We start from the raw sequence: 15,546 nt of genomic DNA, 5'->3' as shown, positions 1-15,546 counted from the left end.
TCGGGTTGCGCTCTGCGGAAACCAGGAAGTAATGGAGTGCATTACTTCTGGGTTTCACCACTCGCGCATGCGCAGACGCTCAAAATGACGTCATGTGCATGCATGGAAGTGGCAAAACGCTACCCGCGCATGTGCAAATGCACCGTTGCGTCTTACGTTCCACTCAGGATGCGAACGGGGCTCCGGAACGGATCCCGTTTGCATCCCGAGGTACCACTGTATTTCACCCGAGTCAAAGACCCAGTTTGGCACCTCCCCATGTGTATTTGCGCGTGTGTGTGTGCGCGCGCGCACACACACACACACACACACACAGGCTGGGAGCCTCAATGGTGCCCCTCTGTAGTCCTCATCCAGGGCAGAAACCCTAGCCAGTCCTGTCCCCCCAGTTATGGCTTTGTGTATTATGTTATGGATTTCTTTCCATGCCACCTTTCAGGCCCCCAGGCCCCCATGTTAACATACCATGACGGCAGTGTATACGCATATTGATTAATGCCGTGCCAAAAAGAGAGAGAAAAGTAATCTTGATGCTCTTTCGTGATTGCATCATGATTCCTTTTTGTGCTGCGATTTAATCAATGCACATATGCACTGGTGCACATCAGTAATGTGTAAGTGAAAACAAAACAAAAGGAAGACATGAATCGCAGCAGCCTGAGCAAAATTCAGAAATTAAAAAGAAGAAAAGAATGCCGGGTTGCTGATATATTAGTGCTGCTCTGCTTGCAAGAATGAGTAATTGGGATCAACAAAATCTAGAAAGAAATTCAGATGCAGAGAATTTTGCAGACGTCACCCGTGATTTAAAGGTGCAGGGCAGGTCTCCAGGTCGCCCCTTGGAAACGTGTCATGCAGGGGTGGGAAAAGGAGTTATGGTTTGCATTAATTTGTGGCCTATTGTGTATTGCCTTGAATATACTATGGTGAATATTGCATCAGGAGACATTTCCTCTCCTACACAACAATTGAAAGGTGCCGTAAGAACCCCGTCCTTCTCTGCATCTGGTCACCATAACACCCAAAATCCGAAGCCTGTCATAAGTAGAGGAAAGCGAAAGATCACCCAGACAGATGCACCCATCAGATATTTTGCAAGGCTCAGGAGTATCTGTGTCAACCACATATCCTGGTGGTACAGGGGGAGGAGTTCGAGAAATCCCATCTTCAGAAATTCCAACATGAGCTGTCTTGATCTGCACCTTCCATAATTAATGTGTGGATTGGAAGGCAGCTTTCAATCAGATTTTGCATTTCTCCAAATGTTGTCACGCAGCTCTCAACTAAAAACAAACAAAAATGAATTTCGAAAAGTGAATTTTTGGAGAAAAACGTCTTATTCTATAAATGCAAATTAATGTGAAAACTGGACAGTGGGGACTTATGGATGGACACACATCGGAAGTGGCAAGGACTGGAGTCATCTCTCCATCCCCTTGGCACAGCTTGCACCAACCTGGTGCCCCCCAGATGTTTTAGAAGACAACTCCCATAATGGGCATCAGGTTGGCCAAGGTTGCTCTGGCACATCTGCTGGGGGGAAAATAAATTAGGTTCAGATTGGGACATCCCTGATAAACAAGGATAAACTTGGGAGGTATGACTCTAGCCATTGTCCATGCAGCTGTTCACGCCCTCTCTAACATCCTTCAACAAGTGGCCTGTTCCTTTAAGGGGGCTCAGATGTGACCTGGGGTGGCAGGGGGTGGAGAGGGGTAGTCCAACGGGGAGGGTGATCTTCATGCTCATCAAAATGTTCTATGTGGAAGCACAGGGTTTTCATTTCCCCTTGTTCCCCCACCCTTTGTTTTATCTCAAAGGCTCAGTTTATGTGGGACTCTCACCCCAAGGGAAATGTTCCCAGTGTGAGGCTGCAAAGGAGGAGGACCGCAAAGAACATTTGATGGCTTCTGCTAATGGAACAGAAGAGAGCAAGTTCTGGGTTTCAGGCCATGAAGGCCAGATGGTTGGGGAGCCCGTTGCCACTCTCCCTTTTGAAATGACGAGGAAGGGGCGCCACATCCACACATTCAAAGAGCTCATGTGCCACTTGAACAGTCATGGCTTCTGCTGCAAAAAATCCTTGGATTTGTGGTCAGATAAGTGTCTCCTAACAAGCCGTGGCCCCTTTTGCAAGCTACAATCCCCAGGACTCTTTTGGGGGAAGCCATGACTCTTAAAGTGGTGCATGAGTACTTTCAACATGCGGTGTGGATGTGGCTAGAGTTTCACGATGCTCTGCTTCTGCAAAATTGGTTTTCTTTGGGGGCAGAGTTGCACATTGCAAAGCAAAGGCTGGGAGGGTTCTGAGAAGAGTGAAGAGGGAAAGGAGGGGTGTTTAGCCCCTTCCACACTAGGTGGTTCTCCTCTACAGATGCACTGCTGATCAATTCTCTTTCTTTACAGATATTCCACCAGTCAAGCTGGAATAATCCTGGCTAGAGGAAGGAATACAGTGGTACCTCAGGTTAAGTACTTAATTCGTTCCGGAGGTCCGTTCTTAACCTGAAACTGTTCTTAACCTGAAGCACCACTTTAGCTAATGGGACCTCCTGCTGCTGCTGCACCGCCGATTTCTGTTCTTATCCTGAAGCAAAGTTCTTAACCTGAAACACTATTTCTGGGATAGTGGAGTTTGTAACCTGAAGTGTATGTAACCTGAAGCTTATGTAACCTGAGGTACCACTGTATATGGGAGGTGGAATTTGCAGGGAGGAATTGATAGGCATAGGAAGGGCTAAGCACCCTCCTCCTGCCTGCATATTTTCCTCTGAAAATGACCCCCTTCCCTGTTCCACCATCCACAAAACCAGGTGACGTGTCAGTTACAGTTTCTTTGGTGGTGTAACATGTAGTTCTGCCTTTAGACCAGTGGGTGTTGAGGTGGCTGCGTTGGAGGGGCTGTCGTCATGCATAAGCAAACCTCTTGAAAATTGGTGAGATGCCACAGATTGAATTCAACACTTGGGTAAAGTAGTCTCCGAGTGATGACCTCATCCTGCTCATTACATGATCCCCGATTGGCTCAGTTCACCCATGTGACTCATCCAAGAAGCCTTGCCTTCGTTCTCATTGGCTTTGTCTGCATATTGCTACATTACATAGCCAAATTCAATCAGTAATGTGGCCAAGTGTCACAATCCAGACACTGTGTGATCCCTGATTGGTTGGGATTGCTCGTGTGACTAAACCAAGTAGGGGAAGAAGAAATAAGAGGGGGGAAGTGTCACTGAAACAATGGCTTTTTCTACCACAAATAAGGACTTTTCCCAGGTCTGCCCCCCTTTCTTTCTACTCTGGAAGAACTATTTTCTGTGTTAAAATGAAAGAAAAAGGAAAACATTCTGCAAAGCACCACCATAGAGAACTAAGCTCTTGGAAAAAGTCAGGGCAAATTTAGGAGGGGGGGGGGAATGTAGACCACCCTTTCTGTGAGCTCTTTGCAGAGTGGTGGTTGTGGGGAGTTTCTGGACTTTATTGGCCAGCTGGGGTGACCTACATGAAGCAGAAAATAAATGTCAGACAGCTGCAAGCGCCAGCCAGGGGCTGAGTTATCAAAGGCGGATCTTGACAGAAGTAGCTTGACAGGAGATGTCACTCTGGTGCAGACAGATTTGCTGTGAAGTTTGCTTCTTGCTTCTCTCTCAGAACCCTGCAAATGAAGGCAGGGGAAGAAACGGGGGGGGGGGGGGAGAGAGAGAAGAGAAACATTAGTTGGAGATTATACACACTGACAAGTAGGTAGAAAATTGGCTTAAAGACCTGGAATCAAAGAGGGTAATGGAGAACGGCGTTTTGCTGAGCCAGGAGGAGAAGGAACAGTGGCGGAGGGGGCTGGGAGCACCAGGGGCCTCGTGTTAGTGTGTGTTTCTATTTAACGTCTTCATTATGGATCACGGGGAGGGGGAAGCAGAGAGAGAGAGAGAGAGAGTCTCTGTTGCAAGATAATAAATGGAGAGGAACCAGCAACTTCTGGAGAGAACAAAGAGATGCAACAGAGGGAGGGACCCACACAGACTGGGAAGAGGGACAGGAAAAGGAGGAATTGGAATCAGCTTCGGAAACAGGACAGCCAGTCGATGGGGAGGGACAGAAGGGGATATATGTGCGCGGAGGGGAGGGTATAATTTGTTGGGAGAACAACAAAGGGGAGTTGTGCTTCAGGCCACAAGGCAACTTGAGGGGCAGCACTAGCAAGGTACGTTTGTTTTAATGGGATGAGGGGAGGGGAGTCTGCAAGATGGAACTCACCGCCGCAAGGAATGGCACTGAGAGTCATTCTTATGCTGAAGGTGGCCTTTGAGGTATTTGTGGTTGATAGGCCATAGAATCATAGAATTGTAGAGTTGGAAGAGACCCCCAAAGGTCATCTTTTTCAGCCCCTGGCAATGCAAGAATCACAGCTAAAGGACCCCCGATAGGCGCCCATCCAAATTCTGTTTGAAAACCTCCAACCAAGGAGAGTCCACCACCGTCCAAGGAAGTCTGTTTCACAGTCAAACAGCTTTCCCCCTCAGAACGTTCTTCCTGATGTTGAGTTGGAATCTCCTTTCTTGCAGTTTGAACCCATCGATTCAGGTCCTAGCGTCTGGAGCAGCAGAAAACAAGCCTGCTCCATCTTCTACCCTAGCGGTTCTCAACCTGTGGGTCCCCAGATGTTGTTGGACTACAACTCCCATCATCCCTGAGCTCTGGCCTTGCTAGCAAGGGGTGATGGGAGTTGTAGTCCAACAACATCTGGGGACCCACAGGTTGAGAAAGGCTGTTCTGCCCCTTCAGATCTTTGATGATGGCTATCATGTCAGCACGTCAATCAGCGGCTGTTTGTAAGTCTGCAAACAGACCAGGAAAAACAGGTCTTGTTTTAGGGTGTCCATGAGAGACTCGCCATATATTAAAAGCACATCCAGTCCACCTTATAACACTTATCTTTCCCCAAAGAGTCCCAGGAATCATAGTTTCTCCCTCCCAGAACCACAACCCCAGCCCCCTTAACAAACTGCAGTTCCCAGAATTCTCAGTTCTTGGAAATAGGGAGAGGGTATCACAGATAGGTTTGAAATTGTGCTGGGGCGGTTAGGAAGAAGCCTCTTCCCATGTCGCCATGGCAACCAGGTGACACTTCCTGTCTTGTTGCATTAAAACTGAGCCACAGCACAACTCAGATGGACTGGAGCATCAGCCAGCTCCCTCCTCATTCAGAGTGAGGGCAGTGCTTCCTGTTCTTGTTCACTCTGAGTGGGCTTCAGGATGTCATAACCATATGGCAGAATCTGATTGGCTTATATGGTGTCATGATGTCATCTTGCTGACTCCGCGAACCTTAATTGACTGTATCAGATAGCCTGGCTGCATAAGTCCCTAATTGGCTATGCCACATAGTCTGTAAAAAGAAGAATGATTAAAATGCCTCTAGGACAGGCATAGCCAAACTCCGGCCCTCCAGATGTTTGGGACTACAATTCCCATCATCCCTGACCACTGGTCCTGTTAGCTAGGGATGATGGGAATTGTAGTCCCAAACAGCTGGAGGGCTGGAGTTCGCCTATGCCTGCTCTAGGATGCCGCAAGGATCAGGGCCAAACAATGTGTCAGCATCAGGGGAAAGGGGTTTTAAGGAACGTTTTTGGAGATCCCGAAAGCTTCCTTTGCATCTCAAAACTGGCACAGAATTTGCAACCAGCAAGTTAAGCATTTCACTTAACTTGAGATGAGCAATTATCGGCTGCTAAGGTTTGCACATTGCACTGCTCTTAAGAACACAGTTACAGGGCCTGGTTGAAAAATGGGCAACCCTACCTGGTCAGTATCACCCAATCCCAATCTCCCAGCCTCAGAGGCAGTGAGAAGGAGGTGGGATAACCAGTGGGAGTCACTGCCTGTGCTCATAGAGCTCATGTCTGCCCACATGGAGAGCTGCTAATATGTGCAAGGAATTCAGCCTAGAACCTGAATTTTGGCACTGGCGCTCCATTTGTGAATATTTGAGCACAGAGTCTCTGAGCATGATCTGAGTGCATAAGTGTACCATTGAATAATTTTATTATTTATACTGCACCAATCTGGCTGTGTTTCCCCAGCTGCTCCTTGCTTTACAATTAAGGATCAGGGATGCATCTGTGGCAGACAGAAAGGAAAACAGCCCCGTGGCATGTGCAGAGTGATTTTTCTCTTCCCACTAAGTAATCTGAACCTGTCTGCGCACACTTAGGACTAAGGATCCTCTAGGCAAGACTTGCGCTCCAGACACTTTCTAAAAAACCGAGACCTGATCACAGCCCCAAAGGGTTGTCAGCATAGATTTACTCTCCGAATGAACGGTAAAGGAACTCCCGGCCTCGTGTTTTAAAACAATAATGTTACTTCTGCCCTTCAGGCTTTCAAAAGGTCAAAATCTGAAGACAGGGAATCTTTCACACATGGATTCTAATGAAGGAAGGGGAAGCCTGTGCTGGCATTTCCAAGAATACATTAGAAACCGCTTAAGACACATTATACTGGTTCTTAGGAACGCTAGTCTTGATTACAGAGCAGTGTGCAGTTGCAACTCAATACTGCGCACGCCATTATCCATCTTTGCCCTTATTACTACGTTCAATTAGCAGAATATTATACATGCCATGCGAGGCAAGGCATAATCTGCAATACAAAAAAATTAGCCCTGACTGAAATCAATTCAGGCAGTGGGGGAAGGGGACACACAAACACACCCCACCACCACCACACAGATTTTACCTTGAATTTGACTATCCCCAGTACTGCCATGCCTTTTATAGGGCCAAATTTAACTGTTTCCCAGCCACAATATGCAGGGATGTGAATAGATGCTAGGAGAGGATCTGCAGTGGAACCTCGGTTTTCGAGCTTCTTGGAAGCTGAACGTTTCGGAACCCGAAAACCGAAAACCCAGAAGTAATTGCTTCCATTTTTGACTGTGCCTCAGAAGTCAAATGGCTTCCTCGGTGTGTTCAATTTTCTCAATGGAAATTGCTGATAGCTCTTTGCGCCTTGGCTGTCAAACGTTTCGGAAGTCAAACTTTCTTACATTCGACAGCTGAGGTTCCACTGTATTCATTAGATACTATCAGCGGGTGGCGCTGAGGATGTGGGTGGCGCTGTGGTCTAAACCACAGAGCCTAGGGCTTGCTGATCAGAAGGTCAGTGGTTCGAATCCCCGCAACGGGGTGAGCTCCTGTTGCTCGGTCCCTGCTCCTGCCAACCTAGCAGTTCGAAAGCATGTCAAAGTGCAAGTAGATAAATAGGTACCACTCTGGCGGAAAGGGAAATGGTGTTTCCGTGTGCTGCTCTGATTCACCAGAAGCGGCTTAGTCATGCTGGCCCCATGACCCAGAAGCTGTACACTGGTTCCCTCGGGCAGTAAAGCGAGATGAGCGCTGCAACCCCAGAGTTGTTTGTGACTGGACCTAATGGTCAGGGGTCCCTTTACCTTTATCCTTCCTGAGCTCAGCAGAGCGCATCCCTTTGCAGCTTAAAATGAAGCTTTGATAGGATAGTTTTAGCCTTTTAGTTTAAGTAATGCAGGATTCCTTAAGGCAGACTGGATTCTCCTGGTTTTCCTGCTCCATGGCAACTGTTCCAATAAGTCCAGAGCACTGGCAAACCAACAACAGTGGAGGGAATCCAAGGCCCAGAAAGCAATATGTTGAATGAAACCCAGCAGACTTTTACCTGCAATGCTAAATGATGTGCTAGGCCGTTCAAGTCTCAAAGCTTTATTAGCCCAATACATGTTTTCAATGCATGTTGATACAGAGAAGACAGCAGGATCAATCACACTCTGCACAGACAAAGCAGATCAAAATTTGGGAAGTGGAGGTGGGTATAATGGAGGGCTTAGATAAGGGATAGGGAACTGATGACCTTTGGGGCATATCTGGTTCACGGGGGGGTCTCTTTCTCTGGTCTGTGGTGTCTCCCCCACTCCTTGCCACACTCTCACTGCTACAATTAGGCTTCCAAAAGAACACACCACCTAGAGAAGAGCTTTATTTCATGTCTGAAACAAGTACAGAGCAACCACAGGGCACGCCTGACTCCACTCAGATATTGATTTTGTTTACAAAAAGTATTATGTGTAGGGACACGGGTGGAGCTGTGGTCTAAACCACTGAGCCTCTTGGGCTCGCCAATCTGAAGGTCGGTGGTTTGAATCCCCGCGACGGGGTGAGCTCCCATTGCTCTGTCCCAGCTCCTGCCAACCTAACAGTTCAAAAACACACTAGTGCAAGTAGATAAATAGGAACTGCTGCAGCAGGAAGGTAAATGGTGTTTCCATGCATTCTGGCTTCCATCACAGTGTCCCGTTGCACCAGAAGTACGTTTCCGAGCACAATTCAAAGTGTTGGTGTTGACCTTTAAAGCCCTAAAGTGTCTCCACCTCCATCGTTCTGCCTGGACACTGAGGTCCAGCACCAAGGGCCTTCTGGTGGTTCTCTCACTGCGAGAAGCAAAGCCACAGGGAACCAGGCAGAGGGCCTTCTCGGTAGTGGTGCCCACCCTGTGGAATGCCCTCCCATCAGATGTCAAAGAGATAAACAACTACCAGACAACTACATGACAAACAACTACATGACATTTAGAAGACATCTGTTCAGGGAAGGTTTTAATGTGTGACATTTTAATGTATTTTTAATTTTTGTTGGAAGCCGCCCAGAGTGGCTGGGGATCAAATAAATAATAATAATAATAATAATAATAATTATTATTATTATTAGCGGTTTAGTCATGCTGGCCACACAACCCAGAAAGCTGTCTGTGGACAAACGCCAGCTCCCTCAGCCTGAAAGCGAGATGAGTGCCACAACCCCATAGTTGCCTTTGAATGGACGTAACTGTCCAGGGGTCCTTTACCTTTTACCGTTTTTACCTTTGTATATTATATATTTCATTTCTTAAAAAATCAAAGTTTACAACAATTGTAATACACCAAAAGCCACACACAATAGTTAAAACAATTAAGTCCAGTGCCACCTAGTGACTAAAGTATATAATGGCACTATCCACTCCATGGGGAGGAAGTTCCCACTCTCTCCTTCATAAGAAATGCTGGCAAAGTGAAAGTTATGAGCTTATCATGCTGACAAAATCCCCAACCCCTCTAAGGAGACATGGACTGCATGCAAAATTCTTCCCTGGCTGGAAGGTAAGGTGTGACACTGGGTCTTGGGTTCCTGTCTGTGTCCTATGGGACAAAATAACTACATTACTGCAAAGTGGTGGTGGTAAGGAATCAATCTGTCCCAGAGCCCAGATAGTGATGGGACAGATCTTGTCCTGCGACACACAGCCTCTCCACTTCCCATTCCTGGTAACGACAGACATTTTCTTGGTCTATGTGCTTGTATATATGCTCCAGGTGCTGCAAAACTACAGTTAAAAAAAGCAGAGAAGCTGGATTCAGAGATCCTAATCTAGTCTAGACTAGGCCCTAAAAAGATTGTAAGCTCGGGTGGGTGGAGGCCATAATTCCATGATTCACATTCTCCATGAACTCACTAAGGTGGTCTTAGCAAGTCACAGCCTCCCATCTCTGGTGCCAACCATCTTTAGCAGGAGATAACTAATAGTATTGACCCATGGGGCTGGCCCACCTATGAGGCAAGGTGAGGCAACTGCCTTAGGTGGCAAGAGCCACAGGGGCAGCAGATTTTTATCCCCCCCCCCCCTTGTTCCTGATGTAAATCTTCACTCACTCCTTTGTCCCGGGCAGGGAGGGAGGTGCTATTTTGTAGTTTGCCTCATGTGTGAAAATGTCTTGGGCCGTTTTGATAAATTAAAAAATAGAGTACGAGATTGGCTCCATTATTATCAAATAATGGAGGTGTATAATTTGGATAAAAAAATTGGCTTTCAGATGGAAAAATCAAAGTTGGAAACAGAATTGTTAGACCCTAAAGTTAAGAATTTGTCAAGAGTGTATAACTTGCTGTTGAAATGGAATACTCAAGATGAAATGGTGAAATCTGCTATGATTAAATGGGCACAAGATGTTGGACATAATATTATGATGGCTGACTGGGAACAGTTGTGGACCACAGGTATGAGGTTCACGGCATGCAATGCCTTAAAAGAGAATTTAATGAAAATGATTTATAGGTGGTACATAACACCAGTCAAGCTTGCAAAAATCTATCATTTGCCTGATAATAAATGTTGGAAATGTAATGAAACTGAAGGTACATTCTTTCACCTTTGGTGGACATGCCCAAAGATTAAGGTATTCTGGGAGATGATCTATAACGAAATGAAAAAGGTATATAAATATACCTTTCTGAAGAAACCAGAGGCCTTTCTCCTGGGCATGGTCGGCCAATTGGTGCCAAAGAAAGATAGAACTTTCTTTATGTACAACAGCAGCAGCAAGAATACTTATCGCAAAGCACTGGAAGACACAAGATCTACCCACCAGGGAAGAATGGCAGATGAAGCTGATGGACTACATGGAACTGGCGGAAATGACTGGCAGAATTCGAGACCAGGGAGAAGAGTCGGTGGAAGAAGATTGAAAAAAATTTAAAGTATATTTACAGAAATATTGCAAAATTAATGAATGTTAGAAGGATGCTGGAATGAAGTTATATGGTTTTAGCAGAAATGTTATAAAGAACTAAGTAAAAATAGATCGTTAATGGACCAAAGTGGAAATTTTAAGGTGAGAGTGTCTTAAGTTAAATTTTAGAACGAAAATTGAGAAAGATGGAAAGGACTTGCTGAAATAGCTAATTGAACTAGAATACAAAAAAGGGAGGTGTGAGGAGGTTGATGAAACAAGTATATGAAAGGTAAAGATATGGAAAGGTTGGATGTGTTTTTAAATGTTTTTGTTCTATTTTTCTTTGTTGTTTTATTGTATTGTTTATTTTTTCTTTGATGTATTGTAAGGTATTGTTTTGTTTTGTCTAATTCTTTATTGTTTTTTCCCTGTTCTCTTTCTCTGTAATTTGTAAACTCTTAATAAATATCTTTAAAAAAAAAAAGAAAATGTCTTGAGCCGGTCCAGTTGGCCCCTCTTTCTCTTGTTGCTAGAAGGATTCCAGGAACATTGGATGTGCTGTTTTTTGCTGTTAATACGTGCTGCTGAAGAATGTCTAGGAAGGAATATGGCCCTTAAAGGTTCTCAATCTGGAGTCTGGGGATTGAGTCTGGGCTGTAAGGTACCTGCAGGAGTACCATAAATGCTGAGGCTTTCAGAGGAAGATAATGATGATAATGATAATGCTAGAATAATAGAATTGCAGAATTGTACAGTTGGAAGGGACCCCACATCCCAACCAGTCCAACTTAACGCAATGCAAGAATCACAGCTGAAAAATTCCTGGCAGGTGGCCACACAACAACTGCTTGAAAGCCTCCAATGAAGTCCACCACCTTCTTTTTGACTGTTGAGCAGCTCTTACTGCCAGAAAGTTCTTCATACTCATGATGCTGGTGGTAGACAAAAAAGCAGCAGCTCCAGGCAGACGTTCCTCCCTCCTTCTTCGAGATGAGTCCCCCAGCAGGCTTCAAAAACACCTTTGGATCTTGGCCGCAGGCTCATCCATTAGAAAAACCATCCCTCCAGGATGGGCGTCCAGGTACACCCTCCGCATTTCCCCACTGCTTTATGGACTCCTTCTGACCGGATTCCCAGGCCAGGAATCTGAACCAAGTCCCATCCTTTGCAGCTCCTCCTTTCCTCCCATCCCTTCTCTGTTTCCCCGAACAATAGACCCCTCTGTCCTCCTCCTCTTAAATCACTCAGGACAGAGCCAGGTCCCAGAGCCAAAGAGAGGAGATAAACCTCCTCTCGGTGCGCAATGGAGACGGCGGGAGGCCCTTCTGCTCTGGGGATGGAGGCTGCCCCCTTCCCTTCGCTGCATCCCACATCCCAGGGGTCTCTGCTTGCAGCTGCGTCGAGTGACAGCTGACATCACAGCTGATGGGCTTCTCCCTCCCTCCCGGAGATCTGGCTCCATCACTTCCAGGTGTGCAGGGATGTGATAATAAAAAAAAATGGGGGAAATTAACAAGCTGGGTGTTCATCCATCAAGGACAAGCAGGGAAGTGGTGCGAGGGAGGGGAGGGAGGCCGAGAATCCCATGGGGGGCTACTATTAGCAGATCAGCCTGTGCTTTTTTTTTACCTCCTTGGGTGGTAGGCTATGGCTCAGAGGACCTCTCCTCTCCCTCCCACGTCCAGCCCAAGATGCTGGCATTTGCTCAGCTAAGACATTAGACATGGTTTGCTTTTTCGCAGTGGTTTCTTCTTCATAGCAGAAGTGTCCTCTCATAACACAAGAACTCACAGACATTCCAGGGGAGCTGAATGTAGGAAGATTTGGGACAGAGGAAAGCAAGTACTTCTTCATGCAGCCTCGGCCCAGTAAGAAGCATCTCCACCCGCATCGTTCAGCCCAGGCACTGAGGTCCAGCACCGAGGGCCTTCTGGCAGTTCCTTCCCTGTGAGAAGTGAGGGAACCAGGCACCCTCAGTAGTAGTAGTAGTAGAAGAAGAAGAAGAAGAAGAGGAGGAGGAGGAGGAGGAGGAGGAGGAGGAGGAGGAGGAGGAGGAGTTTGGATTTGATATCCTTCTTTATCACTACCCGAAGGAGTCTCAAAGCGGCTAACATTCTCCTTTCCCTTCCTCCCCCACAACAAACACTCTGTGAGGTGAGTGAGGCTGAGAGACTTCAAGGAAGTGTGACTAGCCCAAGGTCACCCAGCAGCTGCATGCGGAGGAGCGGAGATGCGAACCCGGTTCACCAGATTACTAGGCTACCGCTCTTAACCACTACAATGCCCTCCCATCAGATGTCAAGGAAATAAACAACTACCTGACTTTTAGAAGACATCTGAAGGCAACCCTGCTGAGGGAAGTTTTTAATGTTTGATGTTTTATCGTGTTTTTAATATTATTTTGGAAGCCGCCCAGAATGGCTGGGAAGGCCTGGCCAGATGGGTGGGGTATAAGTAATAAATCATTATTATATTATATAGAATTGTAGATCTGGAAGGGACCTGAGGGTCACCCAGTCCAACCCTCTATATAGCAGGAATCACAGCTGAAAGTTAAAACATAGTTTTGGCAGTTGAAATGGTGGGATTTGCTCCCACAGGGGCCACCAACTTGGCATTAAAAGAGGATGGAACAAATTCATGGAAGAAAAGGCCATCAATGGCTGCTGGGAACCGCAAGGCAGAGTGGGGAGGGGTCTTCTGCTCAGGTCCTGCTTGAGGGCAAATGGTTGGCCACTGTGAGAACAGGATGCTGGACTAGATGGGCCATGGGCCTGATCCAGCAACTCTCTTCTTAGGTTCTTAGTCCACTTGCAGAGCAAGGATATTTCATGGCAAGTTCAATCTTCTGCTAACTTGAATGGACTCGGGTGGTTGGAAAAGGATCTCCTGCCCATAGGAGCCAACTCCTAGGAGCTGAGGTCTCTTCGCCTCCCCCAATAAAATATTTGAGGGCCCCCCCATTGATGGGCATTGCCATGCTTTGTGATTGATTCTGTGGGGTGGGGACCAAGGAGGGAAGTGGTGATTGTGATCTCAGCACACACCCCTCCACCTGCAGGTGTGAATACACACATCACGTTGCTGGGACCAGGTCTGTCTTTCAAATGGGCACAGACTCAACCTGCCACAAGCATGAATTTTGGAACGAAAGCAATTTCTCAAGAAGCCCTTTTCAGGGGCAAGATGTATGCAACGGGTCTGGATTGCGTAGAAGAAACAAGGACCCTGTCTCCTTTCGTTCCAGAATAAAATGTCATGTTCATGCTGTCGATGGCAGACCTTAGCCACAGAAATCTGGAATTATTCTGTAACATTTTAAAATCCTGCTAGTTATCTCAGTGGTTTTGCTGTTGGGGTAGAGCAGTGAAAACTGGGAGCAGGCATTTTAACTGGGCAATTAGGAAAAATACCAACACCTTACTATTTTACCTATAAAATTAAAATGGCTAAAATTAAATTAAAGTACATCACTCTGCTTTCCACATTCCCCCCCCCCACCAGCCCTCAGTGGCTACAGGCCTAATTCCTCTTAAGAATCAGTCCCCCATGCAGTTGAACACAAATAGGATTTATGCATTGGTAAAACATGCAATAATCAGGCTAAATTAAGACTGGTTAAAGCCTTGGAGATGTACTAGTCTGAAGAGGTGTAGTGTCCAGAAAAACATGGACTTTTATTCTGGTTAATGGAACCCAGATATGATGCCTCTTATATAGTCAACAAGTCCTGCTTTCCATTTCTTCTCTGTCACCTTCTATATCTTCACAAGGCAGGTCAGGCTGAGAAGTGAGCAAAAACTACGAGAAGTGAGTTTAAAATGTGAAACTGCACATAACCAGTGCCTTTCCTTTTTGTTCATTAAGGTTCCAAAAATGTTTTATCTTTGGGTTTTCATAGAATCATAGAAAACAATTCTATGGGACCCCAAGGGTCATCCAACCCAACCCCCTGCAATGCAGGAAACTCAGCTAAAGCATCCATGACAGGTGGCCATCCAACCTCTGCTTAAAAACCTCAAAGGAAGGAGAGTCCACAACCTCTAGAGGGGGACCGTTCCACTGTTGAACTGCTATTACTGTCAGAAGGTTCTTCCTGATGTTGAGTCGGAATTTCCTTTCCTATAACTTGAAGCCATTGGCTCAAGTCCAGCCCTCCAGAGCTGGAGAAAACAAGCTTGTTCCCTCTTCCATGTGACAGCCCTTGAGATATTTGAAGATGGCTATCAAAACTCCTCTCAGTCTCCTCTTTCCCAGGCTAAACATACCCAGCTCCTTCAACCGTTCCTCATCAGGCTTGGTTTCCAGACCCTTGATCATTTCAGTCGCCCTCTTCTGCACACCTTCCAGCTTGTTCAACATCCTTCTTTAATTCCGGCACCCAGAACTGGACACCATTTTGCTGAGAGGTGTGACCCTGCCCTTGCTCGGAGTATTGCTTTGTAGCATGAGAAAGCTTATGTAACGATAATTTGCTTAGTCTTTGAGATGTCTCGAGGTGTATTTTCTGGCTCCTTAATTTCAAACACCACTTTTTCTTTGGCAAGAAGAGGGTTCCTATTTTGGGATCTGCATTGGGGCCCTGAACTACCTTAATGTAGCCCTGAGACTAGACCAGATAGCAGAGTCCTAAACCGTCCCAAACTCAATCCTACGGGGCCCAAACAAGAGAGGTTCTAAACCATAGCAGAATCTTGACCCTGTTCCGTGTCTCCAGCAGGCTAAGCGGGAGAGTGATGGTTTGGTTTGGCAGCTTGCTAATTGAGCGCCGGCTTTTCCCCAGCGACAGCTCCACTTTTGCTATGATTTCACAGCTATGGCAACGCTCCTCTCTCCGCCCGCCCCCAATCTGCGTCTGATGACCCCCTTAGTCAAACAAAAACTTTCTCCTCTCCCTTGAATTCATTGCTAGGCTCTCTCTCTCTCTCTCTCTCTCTCTCTCTTGCTCACTCACTTTAAAAAAATAGAGAGAGAAAAGATCATCCACTTTCTCTGTTTCTCATTAATTATTCACTTCTCATGAAACAGGAATG

Source organism: Podarcis liolepis, assembly GCF_965112155.1.
Source record: "Podarcis liolepis genome assembly, chromosome: 5".
NCBI classification, from domain to species: domain Eukaryota; kingdom Metazoa; phylum Chordata; class Lepidosauria; order Squamata; family Lacertidae; genus Podarcis; species Podarcis liolepis.
The sequence above is the reverse complement of the archived record's forward strand: the minus strand, read 5'-3'. Positions refer to the sequence as shown.